We start from the raw sequence: 14,746 nt of genomic DNA, 5'->3' as shown, positions 1-14,746 counted from the left end.
AAAATAAAATAATATTCTTCATAGATTTGAAGCTGACTCTAAAGCTGTAGCCACATTAGCTATATGAAAGCATTCCCTGAATATGAGTTTTAGTTCATATTACAAGTAGATGGACTGCATGAGTAGAATTACTAGGTCCCTACTGAATAGTACTGTCATGTAGACAAGTAGCAAAATAAAAAGATTATTCTGCTCTATCCAATTTTTATGTTCTTCAATAGGTATGGTCTTCATTATAAAGATAAGATTGGGTTTGATAGATTAAGTGAAGTGGAGAGCTGAAATGTTATCTCGAAAATTTCTATGGAAACTGAATGCTAAATTAGATTAGAAACTAGAACCTAATTTAGTGCTGGAAAAATGGAATTGAAGATCTTTTTCATGTTTATCAGATAATTGTAAGTATTTTCTCTGCTTGAGGCTATGCTCATTTTTTCTTGATACCCTAACTTCAAGGCAACAATATGATAGCAAAAAAATGCAATTTTTAAAATGAAGCTTCTTAGCATGCTGGGTTGGTTACAAGCATTTACTGTTTATTGTGTAGAGAGCAATGTACACAGTATAGGTACTGGCAGTGGATTTTCCAGTAAGGGAAGGTGTATAAGAAATAATAGATGTAATAATTGTTTCTTCATAATTAAAAGTTAGGTACTAGATCGTTTCTAAACAAAATATTAGATTGTTTTCATGTACTTTTATTTAAGTATGACCTAAAGATGTATTTGGTAGACTGAGAGACCACTAGGAAAAACCCTTTTAGATATTGTCGTCCACCTTTTAACAGTACATACACTGTTTTATATACAGCCCTTACTGTGTTAAAGCAACTATTAAATGTTCTGTATCATGAAGTGTGAGGCCATAAAGTGTAAGTCAGTGTGTTTCTGTTAAGGTTCACAGAATATTAGGGACAAATTGTGCTAATGTGAAAATAAATATAAAAGATTTAAATATACTATCTATTATATAATCATTTAAAAATCAACACAACACAAAGATAAAAGCAACATTTAAAACAACGTCCTTTAATTATATATTATATATTAATTTATAAATTAATATATAATTAATATTTGTTAGAAAAGTTGAAGTGTTTAGTCCACTTTTTATAAAGCAGAACAATGAATTAGGAAAATAATAAATCTTAGGAATATTTGCAGTTATTTTATTTAAGAAATATATTTGATTGTTTATAATTATATTCCAATCCATGGTGATGGTATGATGGATAAACGCAAGACAAATGATAAATGGCTTCAAAGACTCCTCATGGAAAAAATTTTGATTTATCTCCCACTGTAAGTAACTTGTAAAAACATTACAGATATTGTGAATTACACAATTACCAAGTTTCTGTATTTTTCATTGACTTCTAAGAACCTGCAGTAAGAAAATCTGAAATAAGCAAAACGGTCTATTGGTTGTCTCCAAAAAGCACTGCACCTTTTTTAGACTATTACAAGTGTTATCTGATTGTACTCCCACATTTTTTGAAAATTTAGTTCATAGATGAGAAGTACCTATTTAGCTTTTTCTATCTCGATTTTCTCTCTCCTCTCTCTCTCTTTTGCTCACTCTCACTCTCTCTATAATCTATATAACTATATCTCTATATATTTATGTTACCTGTTTCTGTATAACAAATCACCTCAGAAGTTAATAGCTTAAAATGAGATATATTCATTAGCCCATAATTTCCATGAATCAGGAATTCAGACAGAAATTAGCTCAGTGTCTCTGGCTCAGGGCTGCTCATGAGGTTGAGTCAAGCTGTCAACTGTGACTACAGTCATCACAAGGGGAGGATCCACTCCCAATTTCACTGAAGGGGCTGCTGACAAGCCTCAGGATGTTCCTGGCTGCTTGACAGAGATGCCCTTTCTTCGCCATGCTTGTCTTTTTTAAAATGCTACCAACAACATGGCAGTTTGCTTTATCCAGAGGATCAAGGAGAGAATGATCGGGATTCAAACAAAAAGGAAGACAGAATCTTTTTAAAACTAATCTCAAAAACAACATTTTGCCATATTCCTTTCATTTCAGGCAAGTAAAAGTTGCCAAATACAGCCCAGAGTCAAAGAGAGACAATTTTATAAGGTCATAAATAACAGGAAGCATGGTTCATTGCAAGCCATTTTACAGGTAGCTGACCACACCATGGTAGCAGCAACAATAAAAATTTTGCACTTTTTAAGGTATTATGTCAGACAACATAGTATATTTAGATGAATTTTAATGATAAACATCGTATACCTAAATATACTGGCCTTAAACAAGAGTAGTTTAAATCTTTAAACATAGATAATAAAAAATAGTAGCTTAGAAGTTAGTAAATCATTAGGTTGTATTCTCTTCTATGTGAAAAGTGTCTAAAAATTAAGATTGCTGATGAATGTGCTGGTATCATAGGTCTTAGGCCATTAGCTACTTTTTCCCCCCAAATTTCACATTTATCTCATTATTTATTCAATGGATTATGCCTTTGGTGTTGTATCTACAAATTCATTGTTATATCCAAGATCATATAAATTTTCCTTGAAATTATCTTCTGGAAATTTTATTATTTGGAATTTTACATTTAGATTTATGATCCATTTTGACTGAATTTTTGTGAAAGGTCTAAGATCTATGTCTATATTCATCATTATTTCTTTACATGTAGATGTACAGTCATTCTGGTACCATTTTTTGTAAAAGCTACCTTTTCTCCATTGTATGCCCTTTGCTCCTTTGTCAAAGATAGGTTGACTATTTTTATACTTGTCTGTCTCTGGGCTCTCTATTCTGTTCCATGCATTTGTTTATTATTTTACCAATATTAACTTCCTTGATAACTGTAGTATTATAGTCAGTGAATGTGGTATTTTATGTAATAAATATTAACATGTAGAACTGTCTACAAATTATGTAATGATAAAGATAGGTCAATGCCTGTATATTTATGAAAAAGCTGTATTCACTATTGTAGTAAATACAGTGAACCGCTTGGAACTTGAATAGTTTGGGTCCACTTATACACAAATTTTTTTTTCAATAAATATATTTTAAAATTTTTAAGGGATTTGTAATAACTTGAAAAAGCTCACAAACTACATAGCTTAGAAACATCAAAAAAATTATATATGTCATAATTGCATAAAATATATTTGGATACTAGCCTATTTTATTATTATTATAAAATTTAAAAATCCCTTATAAAAATTAAAACTTTATCAAAATGTGAACACAAACACAGAGTATACCTAGCACCATTCACAAGGACACATAAACAAACATAAAGATGCAGTATTACATCTTAACTGCATAAAATTAACTGTAATGCATACTGTAATACCATAATAATTTTGAAGCCTGTTGCTGTTGTGGTGATCTCAAGTCTTGCAAATATCCACTTAAAAATGCCATGTGACACTAATCCTTTCTGTGTTAGCAGTTTGTCTCTCCAGTAAATTGTTTATCACAGCAAAAAGTAATCTCTCATGGTTTTCATCATGTTTAGTGCAATATGTTAAAACCTCAAACACCACCAGGGGACCCATACAAAATGCCACTAGCAATGCTGGATGTCCTCCCAAAAAGCAGAACAATGCCATCACAGTACAAGAAAAAACTGAATTGCTTGACATGCACTATAGTTTAAGGTCTGCAGCTGTAGTTACCCACCATTATAAGATAAATGAATCCAATGTAAGAACCATTGTGAAAAAAAGAAAAGGAAAATTCATGAGGTTCTCACTGCAGCTATGCCAGCAGACATAAAAATCTAGCACTTTCTTCAAAATACTGTCTTATCTCATATTGAAAATATAGTTGTTACATGGCTGAAGGGTTAGTATGAGAAATAAATACCTGAAGACTCTAATTAGATTCAAGAAGTGAAGTTATTTTACGGCAGCTTAAAGCAAAAAGAAGCCAAGGCCTCTACAGCTATATATTTTAATGCCAGCTAAGGATAGTTTGATTATTTTAGAAATAGATTTAGCTTAAAAATGGCAAGATAACAGGAGAAGCAGCTTCTACTAACTTAGTATCCCAGATGCCATTAAGGAAATCATTGAGGAAAAAGAATGCCTGCCTGAACAGGTTTTAAATGTAGATGAAAGTGTCCTATTCTGAGGAGGGAAAGCCAAAATGACATTTATTAGAAGAAAAAAAAAAGTCAGCACTAGGATTTAAGGCAGAAAGGCTAAATCTACGGTTTTGTACAAATACAGCTGGACTTGTTCTTTATGGATAAGGACTGCCCTTATCTGTAAAGCTGTTTATCGCTGAGCCTTGAAGAAAAAGATAAACACCAGCTTTCAGTCTTTTGTTTGTACAATAAGAAGGCCTGGAAAATGAAAACCCATTTTCTGAATTGGTTAAACTGATGCTTTGCTCCTGAAATCAGAAAGTACCTTACCAGTAAGGGGCTACCTTTAATCTGTTTTTTGATTTTGAACAAAGTCCCTGGCCACCAAGAACCTCATGAGTTCAACCACAAACATGTTGAAGTGGTCTGTTATATTGCCCCCCACGCACCATGTATCTGATTCAGTTTCTAGATCAGGGGATTATAAAGACCTTTAGTTCTCATTACACAAATTACATTATGGAAAGGATTGTCAATGCTATGGTAGAGCACCCCTATGAAGAGAACATTTTGAAAGTCTGGAAGAATTACACCATTGAAGATATCATCATTATTATAGAAAAAGTTTTGAAAAATACTAAGCTCAAAGCAATACATTCCTGTTGGAGAAAATAGTGTCCAGACGTTATATGTGACTTTACAGGATTTACAACACAGCCAATCAAGGAAATCGTGGAGGATTATGGGTTTCTCAAAAACAATGTGAAATAGGACAGTTCCCTGATCCCCCTCACAGGACATATAACAGGTATGTGGCTAGCCTGTTAGGTCACTGCCACTGCTCAAACCCCTGAAAGGAGAGGGAGCACACAGACAGGTGCAGGAGTCCAAGTGGATGTGTGTTACAGTGTGCCTTTTTAGCCCTGCCATCTGCAGACAGCTTAAGTGTTAACTAGCTCAATGGACCCTCTGCCTTTTCACAAGGGTGGAGGTCCAGTGCGACAGCTTTCCGTATTTGAGCTCTTGCCCTGTGTCCCAGAAGAGTTGGGTCACACAGGGCTTGATAAATGCAGGGATTTATTGAATGGTAGAGTTGGCTCTCAGCAGTATGGATGGGAAGCCGGAAGAGGGGGATGGAGTGGGAAGGTGATCTTCACCTGGAGTTTGGTGGTCCAGCGATCAAACTCCTTTCCAACCACCTCTCTTAGTGTTCAAACATTCCTCCTCTTCTCTCTTTCTCTGCCACGTTGTTTCACGCTTTGCTTGCCTCATCTCCTTGTCTGCTCATCTGCTTTTGGAGCCTGGGGTTCAGAATTTGCATGGGTACAGGATAAGGGGCATGATAGGCCAGAAGACTGCTTTGGGGGCATGAAAACAGGAATGACTGTCCCCATTTAGGTCTCGGGTATCCAGGCTTGAGGGTGGGGCCTTTGCCACGGAACCATCCTCTTCCACGCGATATTCCCATTCTCCTATCCATATCAAATGAGCAGTGAAGGGTTTCAAAATATACATTTTGAAGAAACTCAAGAGCTATTATAAGAGACACTACACTAGGGGAATTAACAGAAAATGACTTAATGCAGATGCCTGCTTTTGAACATGTGCTAGACTGCTAGACAGTAAGGCTAACATTTGTATTTTTTTGTAGAGAAGGGGCTTTTGCCGTGTTGTCCAGGCTGGTCACAAACTCCTGAAATCAAGCAATCCTCCTGCCTTGGCCCCCCAAACTACTAAGATTACAAACGTGAGCCACCATGCTCCGCTAGTATATTTAAAATCAGTCACCAAGTTGGGTAGTTATTAAATAAAGTAACCATATTATTTATAAAAACTCTAAAATAAATTGTATCTACTCAAAGATCAGAGTGTTTTAAAATTAATTTTATTTACATGTTCAAAAAGACACTCTACTTTGCCTCGCATAAGTATTCTTAAATAATGGATGGATGAGAGTTCATGAACTTACATTTACTAAATCATAATTACACATTCAAATTCATGAATTAGCTACCAAAAAAAAAAAAAAAGCTTTTTATGGTAGCATGTGTTTGATGTAGATTTGGTGGGTTTTTTTCCTATAAATATGTGATATTATCTTTCACACAAAGCATTTTTTATGCTTTGGTGATAGTATATTTTGTTCTACTTATACAGAATGTCATCATTGACAGTATCAGCAAGATAATGGCATTGAGAACTGTTTGCTACAGTGAGAACACAATTCCACCAATGAAAATTCATAATTTAATGAAATGAAAATGGATACTGCAAGAAACATTTTTAGGCAAAGTACACTGTTCGTGATAGAAACGTAATAGACAATAGAAAACTGCCTTTAAACATTTTCTGGTCATTTATTTAATTCATCAGGTACTTGTCATTGTTTGTATGTTGACAACATAAAATCCTCTGAATAAATATTTGGAAATATTATTATTAAAATCAGTTAGTTTTTAAAACGGTGAAGAACTTAGTAGAGACAGGAAGTTAAGTAGGATAAATATACAAGAAATTATTCAGGAAATTCAGAGAAAATTTATAATGATAAAAACATTTACCTACAAGAAAGCTTTTGTAAAAGAAATAATCTGTCTAGCAGTTCTGTTATGATGCAATTTTGTTATAATAAGTATTCAGTATTTGTGTAGATTATTTTTATTTTTCCACTTATATAATGAGAGAAAACCTTGACTCAAACAGTTAAAGCTTCACGGAATCTTTAGTTTAAATCTTCTCTTTGTCTTATTGCCAACCTCTCATTTATGTGATACACTTGTCCAGAATGTTCAGAATTATGATCCAAAAATATTGACTTTTTAGACTCATAAATTAATCAGATAAACATTTAATAAGACTAATTTATGTGGTACACATTGACCATATTTGTTTAAAAAACAGTGTGTGTTTGTTGCTGTCTTATATGTAATCCTCTACCTGAAACATAAGCAAAGAAGAGAATTACAACAACTATTACTCTGAATTCTGTTTCAGTCCCTAACATGGAAACTTATACAGGGCAGTTGACCGAAAATAACAGGGATGATTGTTCAAAGGGAAAATTTAATAATTTTCTTGATATCAAATTAAAAATAATTTTAAGATGTTGACTAACCCAAAAAAATTACTAGAACTTTGTATGTTTACTTCTAATCCGTAGTTCTATTTTCCAAATTATTTTATTTTTATTATGTTAACTTTTAAACCAGTAAATGTCAAATGGCACTAGACTCATTCATTATAACTACTCCTTATATTATTTTAAATACTTATAGTAAATTGAGACATCTTGCCTTTAGTTTTCTCTTTTCCTGGTGTTCTACAATATTTAAAAATTTGGAATACTATCATTTTCCATTTCACAGAAGATGAAGTTGAAAAATGGCTTATGATTCCAATTTAGTAAAACAGAAAACACACACACACACAGAAGTGGGAAGGAAAATGCTAACACATATTGCTCTCATCTTATGGGACTAATTTAATTATCAATATCAATTAATTTTAACTAATTATATATCAATTTTTAAAAGTGTATTAGTGCCTGCACACACACATGCACACACACACGTGTATATGCACATGTATATGTATACTTTCTAGGGTTATGGTTTCCTGGTATAAAAATTGTAATTTAAAAGATTATTTAGTTGACTGTCTAAAACCCAGTGAACTCTGTAGTCTTTTAAATTATCATTTATGTATCACTACTAGCACCATTACTGCGTAAGCTAACATTCTAAGTGCATCAAATCTCAATCTAGTATGAATGAAATCATGTTAATTATAATAATACTCCACGCTAGGGGATTCACCCACCCAACTTATGATTAACTATGGTTATACAATGCTGAGTTTTATCTATTCAAACTTTTTATAGAATGCCATGATGAGAGTATACTTTCTGGGGCCTATATTAGCTCAATTGCCTTCGAAATCCTGAGCCTAAGGAAGGAATCAAGTATTTGTATTGTGATGTGATCCATGAAAACAAGAGAGGAGAAGTAGAACAAAAGGCAGAAGAAAGGAAGAAACAGTGAGTTATCAAGTTTGTCATCAGTGGGAGAAAGTAGGTGTCAAGCAAGAGACTCACTGAGAAGCCAGGTTGGATCTATTCCAACTTTTCTCTCTCAGAAACAAAAACATGTACACTAATGCCTCACCACCATTTTATTAAGTTTTACCCCACAGGATGTTAAGATAGTTAAAATTTCCAACTTGCACATATATATGAATACGCACATATATTATAGGCCTTTACTCATGGTGGTGACAAGGGAGTTTTAGAAAATAGAGAAATATGCTAATCACAGCTAAAGTAATACTCTCAACATACATCTAGTCACCATTGTGACAAGTAGAGCAAATAGTTGTCTTGAAAACAGTAGTTGAAGCACAAGAGATGTCCAATACCACTTCAGCTATCATAAAAGAAGTGGACTTTTATGAGATTGATAAAATAAATTGAATTTTATAAGACAATTTCAATGTGTGCAGATAGCAATCAATACTTTGGAAAGGGTGTGATGGTTAACAAAATTTTCACTGACTTTATCTGATTATATTATCATTATATTTTGGGAGAGAAATATTGATGGTATTAAAATTTTATTGATTCAAAAGACAAAAACAGTTGAATGAATGGTCTAAATTCTACTGGTATTTAGGTATTTAGTACAAAAGCTGCTGTCAGAGCCAAAGTCACAACACTACTGATGGCAAGAGTTTTAATGTGTGATACCTGATTACTTAGACTTAGAGATTTATTATGCCATAGGATTCATGAATGTACACATAAAAAAGGTGAGGGAGATGGATCAAACTACCTGAAGGTAAACAAATGTTTACCAAGGACTTCTCTGTAGTATTTCCTATATTATGGAAAGAAACATGTGTAAGTCCTTCCAGAAGCAAATGAGGAAAGTATCCTTGAAAGAAAGCCATAAAATATGGAAAGTATTGAATAAATAAATGAGTAAATTTTAAAGTAACAATCTCATTACTATATTCCAAGCATAACAATGACATCTCATATTGAAGTAAAATGTATTTTTCTTTTGTTCTGAAAGACTTCATTGTATATAATAGAGAATGTTTTGTTTTAGAAACACTGATTATGCCATTGTGGGATACACTATTTTCAAAAGATAAAAGATTTGAAAAAAATATTTACAGAAACTGAATTTAAATATATATGGTACCATAAAATAATTCCATGTCATAAAATGCACAGAAAAACAGGGGTGAAACTGCTGTTTGCAGAAATAAAATTGTAGCATTTTATGGATTAGGGGAGTTTTATGATGCTGCCTAATGATTTTCTTTGTTTGGCCAGTGTGCAAATGCTGCAGCATCCATAGTTTTCCAGGTCTAAATTGAGAGTTTGCTCATACACATGGCTTTCCTCCAGTTATTTTATGAACCTCAAGCTTATTAGATTTCATGGTTGAAAATGCAGTTTCCTTAGATTTAAGGTGGCCCACATCACCTCAGTGTGGCTCATTTCTTTCATATTGTACCTGTACTTAATGACTGTGTCTATAGATCACAAAATAAAGTGGTGACTTGGCAAGTACATATTTTGTCTGTTTTATTTATGGCTCAAGAAGGGATCGTGAATGTCTAACTCCACCACAACCAAAGCCACTTAAAGCAAAGGAAACTAAGAACCAGGAAATTTAAAGAGTTTCTTTAAGGTTTCTTTACTGTCTAGTAAATTTATTTTGCCTTATTCCAAGATAATATTGAGTAAATTCAAAGCTAAAATTAATGTATGTAAAATGCCAAATCAGCTATATTGATAAGATTAAACAAAAATATAAAAGTATATTAATTTCATTTCTAAAAAAACACAAAAGTAAAGTGGAAAGAAAATGTGAAATCAGTTACTTTAAAAGTATTCATTCTTAGGTATAAAAACAGAGCTCCAGAAGGGTGATATGATGGACCCAGGATCCCATAGTTCATAGGGAACTATAACCTTAAACTAGTCATATAAGTTTATTATCCTTTGCATCTCAACATAAGACGACGTTTTAGTTCAAAGCTCTGAATTTCTAAATGTTTCTAATAGCGTATCTGTGATAATTAAACATCTATGAAGTAGAAATAAATAACATTTTATAATGAATGTCATTTTTTTTCAGAAAGAGAAAATAAGACAATTATGATTACAATAAGAAATGTTTTCAAAGATTATTTTTCAAATAGAAAATTAAGCAGTTGGGAAAGTTAGACATTCTAATAAATATTAACTTTAAAAATATTTTCCACCATATAAATTATTTAAAACATTTTAATGTAAATTAACAGGATATCAAGTATGTAATGTATTTTAGAATGCGTAAGTTGTACTTTTTAAGCCTGGCCCCCCAAAAAAGCACTAGCAATTTTCACAAGGTATAAAGGAGATGATTTTGCTATCACTATATTGGAAATTGCTCAACACATCTCTTGTCTTTACTGGAAAAGCACTGTGAAAATCTACACTCTAAGATCCCAAGTTGAGATCCAGACATATACAAAAAATAATGTGTAGGGAATCATGTCCCAAGTTCCTGTCATAGAGGAAAATTGGGATGACCCAAATAATGACACAGAAGAGAACTGTGATGCAACAGGAAAAGACATTAATGGAAATAATAAACAATAATGGCAGGAAGTATGGGAGGAACTTAGGAAGTATGAGTGTTGACATAGTTTATGAATGAGCCAAATCTCTTCAGGTTTCTAATTTATGAAACATTTGTGGGCATCACAGGACTAAGAAACAACATTATTTGTAAGTGTTAGCAGGATGTATTTTAAATGTTTACATATCTACCCATCTAATTATTTACTTATTTATTGTAACAGGGTCTACTCTATCACCCAGGCTAGAATGCAGTGGCCTGATTATAGCCCACTGCAGCCTAGAACTCCTGGGCTCAAGTGATCCTCCATCTTGGGCTTTCCAAAGTGCTGAGACTACAGGAGTGAGCTACCATGCCTGGCCTTACTATTATTTTCAATGATACTCTTTATTTCATTTATCTCTTTCCCGTGTATTGTATCTTTTTTTTTTTTTCACTTTTTTCTTCTTCCTTTCTCCTTCCTTTTTTCCTCGTTTTGTTTCTTCCATCATTTCTTTTTTTTCTCTTTATTTTGCAGATGCTTACTTGAGAAGACTCAGTAAATTTTACAAATGTAAAGGGCCTGTTCAAATAATTCCAAGTCCTATACATTGACAACATTTAATAATGGATATTCACCAAATTCTGAGCATGACTGTTCTTTGGTATTTTTTTTAGGGTTGTTAAATACAATACAGGAAGACCAGTTACATTTGAATGTCAGATACCCAAGTCTATTTTTAGTACAAGAATATCTCATGCAATATTAACTTGGTGTTAGATGTTTTGATTTGCTAAGCTGATAACCCTGTTTATGTAGTCTACTAATCTCTTGTATAAAATAATAATGGTAATAGTAATAATTCACATAGTAACTATTTTTTTTTTGGCCACACACACGTGTTTTCTGAATTATGTAAGTTAAGAATCTGAGCTTTAAGAGCAGATACTTCTGAATTTTAATCAAATGTGTGATTCTGATCAAATCACTTACATCTCTCGGTTCACTTTTCTCATTTCAAAAATAGTAATAACATTAATAAAAGCTCCAGAGTTTTATTGTGAAAAATAAATATTACATGTAAAGTAACACAGAGACTGTTCTTATTTGTAAGGTTGTAATTTCAAAAATGAAATGAAATAAAATAAGATAAAGTTATTCAATAAATTACAATAACAACTTCTCTCCTTTTTACATCCATTAATTCCAAAGTCAGGGATAATAATTCATCTGTTTACACATTAAGTGCCTTTGTCACCTACAGAGGAAATTAGGAATTCACATAGTGAGTCGGCAAAATTAGAAATCAGAACTTGGAGAGTTAAGAGATATTTTGAAAATATGCTCTAGCAAAATAGGACACTCTGAACTAAGAATAAGCTGGTCATTAAATATTGTACTGTCAGACAAAGTAGCAAATTTGAAAAAAAAATTCATAAATACTCATTGTCAAAGATTACAAATTATTCATCCAGAGTATACTACAAATGAAAGGTTTTATTACAGTCAGATTAGGTAGAGGGATATAGCGCAACCTGCTTTCAAGGAACCACAATACAGTCTTGAAGAAAAGAAATCTGAACAATCATTGTAAATCAATGTAGTAAACATAGAGCTATAAATAGCCCAAATTACAAAAAAAAAAAAAAATTAGTGTAAGTCATGTCTGAGTTTAGATTTTAAAATTAGCAGAAATTAATGGGAATGAAGGAATAGAAAAGATATATTCCAATCATGGGGAGAGCATGAGTAAAGTGTCAATATCATGCATACATGTTACTATAAAGAAATAAGCTTCTTCTCCAAGAGAACACCAAATTGCGGATGACGCTGGTGCAGCGGGGGGCCCGGAGGCCCTGGTGGCCCTGGGATGGGGAACCGCGGTGGCTTCCGCGGAGGTTTTGGCAGTGGCATCCGGGGCCAGGGTCGCGGCCGTGGACAGGGCTGGGGCCCAGGCCACGGAGCTCGCGGAGGCAAGGCTGAGGATAAGGAGGGGATGCCCGTCACCAAGCTGGGCCGCTTGGTCAAGGACATGAAGATCAAGTCCCTGGAGGAGATCTACCTCCTCTCTTTGCCCATTAAGGAATCTGAGATCATTGACTTTTTCTTGGGGGCCTCTCTCAAAGACGAGGTTTTGAAGATTATGTCGGTACAGAAGCAGACCCATGCTGGCCAGCGCACCAGGTTCAAGGCGTTTGTTGCTATCGGGGACTACAATGGCCACGTTGGCCTGGGTGTTAAGTGCTCCAAGGAGGTGGCCACTGCCATCCGTGGGGCCATCATCCTGGCCAAACTCTCCATTGTCCCGGTGCGCAGAGGCTACTGGGGGAACAAGATAGGCAAGCCCCACACCGTCCCTTGTAAGGTGACGGGCCGCTGCGGCTCTGTGCTGGTGCGCCTCATCCCTGCACCCAGGGGCACTGGCATCATCTCAGCGCCTGTGCCCAAGAAGCTGCTCATGATGGCTGGTATTGATGACTGCTACACCTCAGCCCGGGGCTGCATTGCCGCCCTGGGCAACTTTGCCAAGGCCACCTTTGATGCCATCTCTAAGACCTACAGCTACCTGACCCCGACCTCTGGAAGGAGACTGTGTTTACCAAGTCTCCCTATCAGGAATTCACTGACCACCTTGTCAAGACCCACACCAGAGTCTCTGTGCAGCAGACCCAGGCTCCAGCTGTGGCTACAACATAGGGTTTTTATACAAGAAAAATAAAGTGAATTAAGCCTGTTAAAAAAAAAAAAAGAAAGAAATACCCATGATCCTAAAACGAGAATGTAATGGTTGTAGAAGTATAGCAATGCTTGGCAGTAACTGTATGAAAAGATATTTTGTACATAAAAACATGCAAAATATCATTACGGATTATTATTAACAGTACTTGCAATCAATCTTGAAGAAATATTAACTTTAAACCCAAATCAAGAGTATTTCTTTCTTTTCAGTGTATCTGTATTTTAAAACAATTATTACACGTTGAATTCCATCAACAAAAATTTGTGGCAATGTTTATATAAGTTTCTATAAATTATCCCCAATTCTACATCTGAGTCAACAATTCTTAAACAAATTATTGTCTGTCCCTTTAGATTAAAATCTGCATACTTTTAAATTACATATTTTGATAGCTATTGGTCATTTTACTAGATTAAATTTCAAATGTAGCAAATACATATTTCAGATGCTTTTTCCTAATCCATAAAGGGAAAAAAGGAAGAAAATTTCAAAAGACATTGGAGTTTAATAAAAATCATTGTCTATCAACATACCATATTGTAATAGTAATTTCAGTAATATCACTAATTTACAGTAATATCAAGAATTTACAGTAATATCACTGTAGATATACTTGACTTATTGCAGTATAAATGCCAGTAAAATGATCTTCTAATGAATATCAGTGTATGTGCAGAGATGATGTAGAGTGAGGCAGGAGAATAACCAAATGAAGATAGAGTTGCTAATGCTTGAAATATATGAAGGACTTAAATGAACCAATCCAAATACCTACTGAGCAATCCAGCAATTATGCTGGTATTCATCCAAATGTACAGAAAACTTATGTCTACACAAAAACCTGCATTTAGATGTTTAGATCAAATGTAGTCATAAATATTTAAACTTGGAAGCAATCAAGATGTACTCTGATAGGTGAATGGATAAATAAACTATGGTGCATTTAGACAATGGGATATAATATACTGCTAAAAAGAAATTAGCTAAGCCATGAAAAGATATGGAGGAAATGTAAATGCAAATTACTAAGTGGAAATAAGAACATCTTAAAAGGCTGCATGGTATATGATTTCAACTACATGACATTCTGGAAAAGGCAAAACTATGGAGACATTAAAAGGAGCTATGGTTGCCAGGGGTCATGGGAGAGGAAGGGAAGAATAGAGGAGAGATTATTTTTAGTAGAATGAAACTATTATGTGTGGTATTATAATCATGGATACGTATCATTATATATTGTTCAAACTCATAGAATGCACAACACCAAGAGTGAAATCTAATGTAAACTATGAAATTTGGGTGATAATACTGCATTGATA

General features: G+C 33.9%; 1 pseudogene across 1 annotated transcript; it reads left to right on the top strand.

Annotated features, from left to right (window-relative positions):
* Positions 1-12,511: 12,511 nt before the first annotated feature.
* On the top strand, positions 12,512-13,444 carry LOC101023681 (annotated as a pseudogene). Its single transcript, XR_639455.4, has one exon. The product of XR_639455.4 is annotated as a 40S ribosomal protein S2 pseudogene (transcript).
* Positions 13,445-14,746: the final 1,302 nt, after the last annotated feature.

This window comes from Papio anubis, chromosome 1 (assembly GCF_008728515.1).
Source record: "Papio anubis isolate 15944 chromosome 1, Panubis1.0, whole genome shotgun sequence".
NCBI classification, from domain to species: domain Eukaryota; kingdom Metazoa; phylum Chordata; class Mammalia; order Primates; family Cercopithecidae; genus Papio; species Papio anubis.
The sequence above is the reverse complement of the archived record's forward strand: the minus strand, read 5'-3'. Positions and strand labels throughout refer to the sequence as shown.